The sequence below is a fragment of the Schistocerca serialis genome, unplaced genomic scaffold, assembly GCF_023864345.2.
Source record: "Schistocerca serialis cubense isolate TAMUIC-IGC-003099 unplaced genomic scaffold, iqSchSeri2.2 HiC_scaffold_867, whole genome shotgun sequence".
Taxonomy (NCBI): Eukaryota; Metazoa; Arthropoda; class Insecta; order Orthoptera; family Acrididae; genus Schistocerca; species Schistocerca serialis.
Window position 1 is genome coordinate 3,736,513 of NW_026048482.1, and position 7,488 is coordinate 3,744,000.

Here is a 7,488-nt window from a genome sequence, read left to right on the forward strand (position 1 = left end):
CTTGTACTTAAGCCGGAATTGTGCCTTTCTATTTAACTGCGATGCAATTTCTGTGTTTCGTCGTCAATAAGACGGTCAGAGAGACACAGTAAACCTGAAGTGAAGCATCGGAAACTATAACTACTGTCACAGGAATGGTTCAATACATACACAGCAAGAAGAGTCAGTCTTCTTGTTCTTAAGTCGGCATTGTACCTTTTGTATTTAATTCCGATGCAATTTCTGTGTTTCATCGACAATAAGAAGGTCCAAGGGATACAGTAAACATATAGTGAAGCATCGGAATCTAAAACTGGTCTCACAGGAAATGTTCACGACAAAGTCTGTAAGAAGAGTCAGTCTTCTTGTACTTAAGTCGGCATTGTGCAAATTTGTATTTACTTCCGATGCAAATTCTGTGTTTCATCGTCAATACGAAGGTCAGAGGTATACAGTAAACCTGAAGTGAAGCATCGGAATCTATAACTAGTGTCACAGGAATGGTTCAAAACATAGACAGTACGAAGAGTCACTCTTCTTGTACTTAAGTCGGCATTGTGCCTTTTCTATTTATTTCCGATGCAATTTCTGTGTTTCGTCGTCAATAAGAAGGTCCAAGGGATGCAGTAAACCTGAAATGAAGCATCGTAATCTGTAACTAGTGTCACAGGAATGGTTCAAATCATAGACAGTAAGAAGAGTCAGTCTTCATATACTTAAGTTGGCATTGTGCCTTTTGTATTTCATTCCGATGCAATTGCTGTGTTTCACCGTCAATAAGAATGTCAGAGGGATACGGTAAACCTGATGTGAAGCATCGGAATCTATAACTAGTGTCACAGGAATGGTTCAAAACATAGACACCAGGAAGAGTCAGTCTTCTTACACTTAAGTCGGCATTGTGCCTTTTGTATTTAATTCCGATGCAATTTCTGTGTTTCATCGTCAATAAGAAGGTCAGAGGGATACAGTAAACCTGAAGTGAAGCATAGGAACCTATAACAAGTGTCACAGGAATGGTTCAAAGCATAGACAGTACGAAGAGTCAGTCTTCTTGTACTTAAGTCGGCATTGTGCCTTTTCTATTTAACTGCGATGCAATTTCTGTGTTTCGTCGTCAATAAGAAGGTCAGAGAGACACAGTAAACCTGAAGTGAAGCATCGGAAACTATAACTAGTGTCACAGGAATGGTTCAATACATACACAGCAAGAAGTGTAAGTCTTCTTGTACTTAAGTCGGCATTGTGCCTTTTGTATTTAATTCCGATGCAATTTCGGTGTTTCATCGACAGTAAGAAGGTCCAAGGGATACAGTAAACATATAGTGAAGCATCGGAATCTAAAACTGGTCTCACAGGAAAGGTTCAAAACATAGAGAGTAGGAAGAGTCAGTCTTCTTGTACTTAAGTCGGTATTGTGCCTTTTATATTTATTTCCTATGCAATTCCTGTGTTTCGTCGTCAATAAGAAGGTCCAAGGGATACATTAAACCTGAAGTGAAGCATCGTAATCTATATCTAGTGTCACAGGAAAGGTTCAATGCATAGACAGTAAGAAGAGTCAGTCTACTTGTACTTAAGTTGGCATTGTGCCTTTTGTATTTAATTCCGATGCCATTACTGTGTTTCATCGTCAATAAGAAGGTCAGAGGGATACAGTAAACCCGAAGTGAAGCATCGGAATCTATAACTAGTGTTACAGGAATGGTTCAAAGCATAGACTGTAATAAGAGTCAGTCTTCTTGTACTTAAGTCGGCATTGTGCCTTTTCTATTTAGTGTCGAAGCAATTTCTGTGTTTCATCGTCAATAAGAATGTCAGAGGGATACAGTAAACCTGAAGTGAGGCATCGGAATCTATAACTAGTGTCACAGGAATGGTTCAAAACATAGACACTAGGAAGAGACAGTCTTCTTGTACTTAGGTCGGCATTGTGCCTTTTCTATTTCATTCCGATGCAATTTCTGTGTTTCGTCGTCAATAAGAAGGTCCAAGGGATAAAGTAAATCTGAAGTGAAGCATCGGAATCTATAACTAGTGTCACAGAAAAGGTTCAAAACATAGACAGTAAGAAGAGTCAGTCTACTTCTACTTAAGTCGGCATTGTGCCTTTCGTATTTAATTCCGATGCAATTTCTGTGTTTCATCGTCAATAAGAAGGTCAGAGGGAATCGGTAAACCTGAAGTGAAGCATCGGAATGTATAACTAGTGTCACAGGAATGGTTGAAACATAGACAGTAGGAAGAGTCAGTCTTCTTGTACTTAAGTCGGAATTGTGCCTTTTCTATTTAACTGCGATGCAATTTCTGTGTTTCGTCGTCAATAAGACGGTCAGAGAGACACAGTAAACCTGAAGTGAAGCATCGGAAACTATAACTACTGTCACAGGAATGGTTCAATACATACACAGCAAGAAGAGTCAGTCTTCTTGTACCTAAGGCGGCATTGTACCTTTTGTATTTAATTCCGATGCAATTTCTGTGTTTCATCGACAATAAGAATGTCCAAGGGATACAGTAAACATATATTGAAGCATCGGAATCTAAAACTGGTCTCACAGGAAATGTTCACGACAACGTCTGTAAGAAGAGTCAGTCTTCTTGTACTTAAGTCGGCATTGTGCAAATTTTATTTAATTCTGATGCAAATTCTGTGTTTCATCGTCAATAAGAAGGTCAGAGGTATACAGTAAACCTGAAGTGAAGCATCGGAATCTATAACTAGTGTCACAGGAATGGTTCAAAACATAGACAGTAGGAATAGTCAGTCTTCTTGTACTTAAGTCGGCTTTGTGCCTTTTCTATTTAATTCCGATGCAATTTCTGTGTTTCGTCGTCAATAAGAAGGTCCAAGGGTTGCAGTAAACCTGAAATGAAGCATCGTAATCTGTAACTAGTGTCACAGGAATGGTTCAAATCATAGACAGTAAGAAGAGTCAGTCTTCATGTACTTAAGTCGGCATTGTGCCGTTTGTATTTATTTCCGATGCAATCTCTCTGTTTCATCGATGATAAGAAGGTCCAAGGGATACAGTAAACCCGAAGTGAAGCTTCGGAATCTATAACTAGTGTCACAGGAATTGTTCAAAACATAGACAGTAAGAAGTGTCAGTCTTCTTGTACATAAGTCGGCATTGTGCCTCTTGTATTTAATTCCGATGCAATATCTGTGTTTCATCGTCAATAAGAATGTCAGAGGGATACAGTCAACCTGAAGTGAAGCATCGGAATCTTTATCTAGTGTCACAGGAAAGGTTCAATGCATAGACAGTAAGAAGAGTCAGTCTACTTGTACTTATGTTGGCATTGTGCCTTTTGTATTTAATTCCGATGCCATTACTGTGTTTCATCGTCAATAAGAATGTCAGAGGGATACAGTAAACCTGATGTGAAGCATCGGAATCTATAACTAGTGTCACAGGAATGGTTCAAAACATAGACACTAGGAAGAGTCAGTCTTCTTGTACTTAAGTCGGCAGTGTGCCTTTTCTATTTAATTCCGATGCAATTTCTGTGTTTCGTCGTCAATAAGAAGGTATGAGAGATACAGTATATCTGAAGTGAAGCATCGGAATCTATAACTAGTGTCACAGGAATGGTACAAAACATAGACAGTAAGAAGAGTCCGTCTTCTTGTACTTAAGTTGGCATTGTGCCTTTTGTATTTCATTCCGATGCAATATCTGTGTTTCGTCGTCAATAAGAAGGTCCAAGGGATACAGTAAATCTGAAGTGAAGCATCGGATTCTATAACTAGTGTCACAGAAAAGGTTCAAAACATAGACAGTAAGAAGAAACAGGCTACTTCTACTTAAGTCGGCATTGTGCCTTTTGTATTTAATTCCGATGCAATTTCTGTGTTTCATCGTCAATAAGAAGGTCAGAGGGATACAGTAAACCTGAAGTGAAGCATCGGAATCTTTATCTAGTGTCACAGGAAAGGTTCAATGCATAGACAGTAAGAAGAGTCAGTCTACTTGTACTTATGTTGGCATTGTGCCTTTTGTATTTAATTCCGATGCCATTACTGTGTTTCATCGTCAATAAGAAGGTCAGAGGGATACAGTAAACCTGAAGTGAAGCATCGGAATCTATAACTAGTGTTACAGGAATGGTTCAAAACATAGACTGTAAGAAGAGTCAGTCTTCTTGTACTTAAGTCGGCATTGTGCCTTTTCTATTTAGTGTCGAAGCAATTTCTGTGTTTCATTGTCAAGAAGAATGTCAGAGGGATACAGTAAACCTGAAGTGAGGCATCGGAATATATAACTAGTGTCACAGGAATGGTTCAAAACATAGACACTAGGAAGAGACAGTCTTCTTGTACTTAAGTCGGCTTTGTGCCTTTTCTATTTCATTCCGATGCAATTTCTGTGTTTCGTCGTCAATAAGAAGGACCAAGGGATACAGTAAATCTGAAGTGAAGCATCGGAATCTATAACTAGTGTCACAGAAAAGGTTCAAAACATAGACAGTAAGAAGAGTCTGTCTACTTCTACTTAAGTCGGCATTGTGCCTTTTGTATTTAATTCCGATGCAATTTCTGTGTTTCATCGTCAATAAGAAGGTCAGAGGGAATCAGTAAACCTGAAGTGAAGCATCGGAATATATAACTAGTGTCACAGGAGTGGTTGAAACATAGACAGTAGGAAGAGTCAGTCTTCTTGTACCTAAATGGGAATTGTGCCTTTTCTATTTAACTGCGATGCAATTTCTGTGTTTCGTCGTCAATCAGACGGTCAGAGAGACACAGTAAACCTGAAATGAAGCATCGGAAACTATAACTACTGTCACAGGAATGTTTCAATACATACACAGCAAGAAGAGTCAGTCTTCTTGTACTTAAGTCGGCATTGTACCTTTTGTATTTAATTCCGATGCAATTTCTGTGTTTCATCGACAATAAGAAGGTCCAAGGGATACAGGAAACATATAGTGAAGCATCGGAATCTAAAACTGGTCTCACAGGAAAGGTTCAAAACATAGAGAGTAGGAATAGTCAGTCTTCTTGTACTTAAGTCGGCATTGTGCCTTTTGTATTTAATTCCGATGCAATTTCTGTGTTTCATCGTCAATAAGAAGGTCAGAGGGATTCAGTAAACCTGAAATGAAGCTTAGGAATCTATAACAAGTGTCACAGGAATGGTTCAAAGCATAGACAGTACGAAGAGTCAGTCTTCTTGTACTTAAGTCGGCATTGTGCCTTTTCTATTTAACTGCGATGCAATTTCTGTGTTTCGTCGTCAATAAGAAGGTCAGAGAGGCACAGTAAACCTGAAGTGAAGCATCGGAAACTATAACTAGTGTCACAGGAATGGTTCAATACATACACAGCAAGAAGTGTCAGTCTTCTTGTACTTAAGTCGGCATTGTGCCTTTTGTACTTAATTCCGATGCAATTTCGGTGTTTCATCGACAGTAAGAAGGTCCAAGGGATACAGTAAACATATAGTGAAGCATCGGAATCTAAAACTGGTCTCACAGGAAAGGTTCAAAACATAGAGAGTAGGAAGAGTCAGTCTTCTTGTACTTAAGTCGGCATTGTGCCTTTTATATTTATTTCCTATGCAATTTCTGTGTTTCGTCGTCAAGGAATGGTTCAAATCATAGACAGTAAGAAGAGTCAGTCTTCATGTACTTAAGTTGGCATTGTGCCTTTTGTATTTCATTCCGATGCAATTACTGTGTTTCACCGTCAATAAGAATGTCAGAGGGATACAGTAAACCTGATGTGAAGCATCGGAATCTATAACTAGTGTCACAGGAATGGTTCAAAACATAGACACTAGGAAGAGTCAGTCTTCTTGTACTTAAGTCGGCATTGTGCCTTTTCTATTTAATTCCGATGCAATTTCTGTGTTTCGTCGTCAATAAGAAGGTCAGAGAGATACAGTATACCTGAAGTGAAGCATCGGAATCTATAACTAGTGTCACAGGAATGGTTCAAAACATAGACAGTAAGAAGAGTCCGTCTTCTTGTACTTAAGTCGGCATTGTGCCATTTGTATTTGATTCCGATGCAATCTCTGTGATTCATTGTCGATAAGAAGGTCCAAGGGATACAGTAAATCTGAAGTGAAGCATAGGAATCTATAACTAGTGTCACAGGAATGGTTCAAAGCATAGACAGTAAGAAGTGTCAGTCTTCATGTACTTAAGTCGGCATTGTGCCTTTTGTATTTAATTCCGATGCAATTTCTGTGTGTCATCGTCAGTAAGAAGGTCCAAGGGATACAGTAAACCTTAAGTGAAGCATCGGAATCTATAACTAGTGTCACAGGAATGGTTCAAAACATAGACAGCAGGAAGAGTCAGTCTTCTTGTACTTATGTCGGCAATGTGCCTCTTGTATTTAATTCCAATGCAATTACTGTGTTTCATTGTCAATAAGAACGTCCGAGGGATACAGTAAACATATAGTGTAGCATCGGAATCTAATACTTATCTCACAGGAAATGTTCACAACATAGTCAGTAAGAAGAGTCAGTCTTCTTGTACGTAAGTCGGCATTGTGCATTTTGTATTTAATTCCGATGCAATTTCTATGTTTCATCGTCAATAAGAAGGTCAGAGGGATACAGTAAACCTGAAGTGAAGCATCGGATTCTGTAAATAGTGTCACAGGAATGGTTCAAATCATAGACAGTAAGAAGAGTCAGTCTTCTTGTACTTAAGTCGGCATTGTGCCTTTTGTATTTATTTCCGATGCAATCCCTGTGTTTCATTGTCGATAAGAAGGTCCAAGGGATACAGTAAACCTGAAGTGAGGCATCGGAATCTATAACTAGAGTCATAGAAATTGTTCAAAACATAGACAGTAAGAAGTGTCAGTCTTCTTGTACTTATGTCGGCATTGTGCCTTTTGTATTTAATTCCGATGCAATTTCTGAGTTTCATCGTCAATAAGAAGGTACAAGTGATACACTAAACCTGAAGTGAAGCATCGGAAACTATAACTAGTGTCACCGGAATGGTTCAAAACTTAGACAGTAAGAAGAGTCAGTCTTTTGTACTTAAGCCGGCATTGTGCCTTTTCTATTTCATTCCGATGCCATTTCTGTGTTTCATCGTCAATAAGAAGGTCAAAGGGGTACAGTAAACCTGAAGTGAAGCATCGGAATCTATAACTAGTGTCACAGGAATGGTTCAAAATATAGACAGTATAAAGAATCAGTCTTCTTGTACTATAGTCGGCATTGTGCCTATCCTATTTAATTCCGATGCAATTTCTGTGTTTCGTCGTCAATAAGAAGGTCTAAGGGATACAGTAAACCTGAAGTGAGCATCGGAACCTATAACTAGAGTCACAGGAATGGTTCAAAACATAGACAGTAAGAAGAGTCAGTCCTTTTGTACTTAAGTCGGCATTGTGCCTTTTGTATTTAATTCCGATGCAATTTCAGTGTTTCATCGTCAATACGAAGGCCCTAGGGATACAGTAAACCAGAAGCGAAGCATCGGAATCCATGTATAGTGTCACAGGAATGCTTCAAAAATTAGACAGTAAGA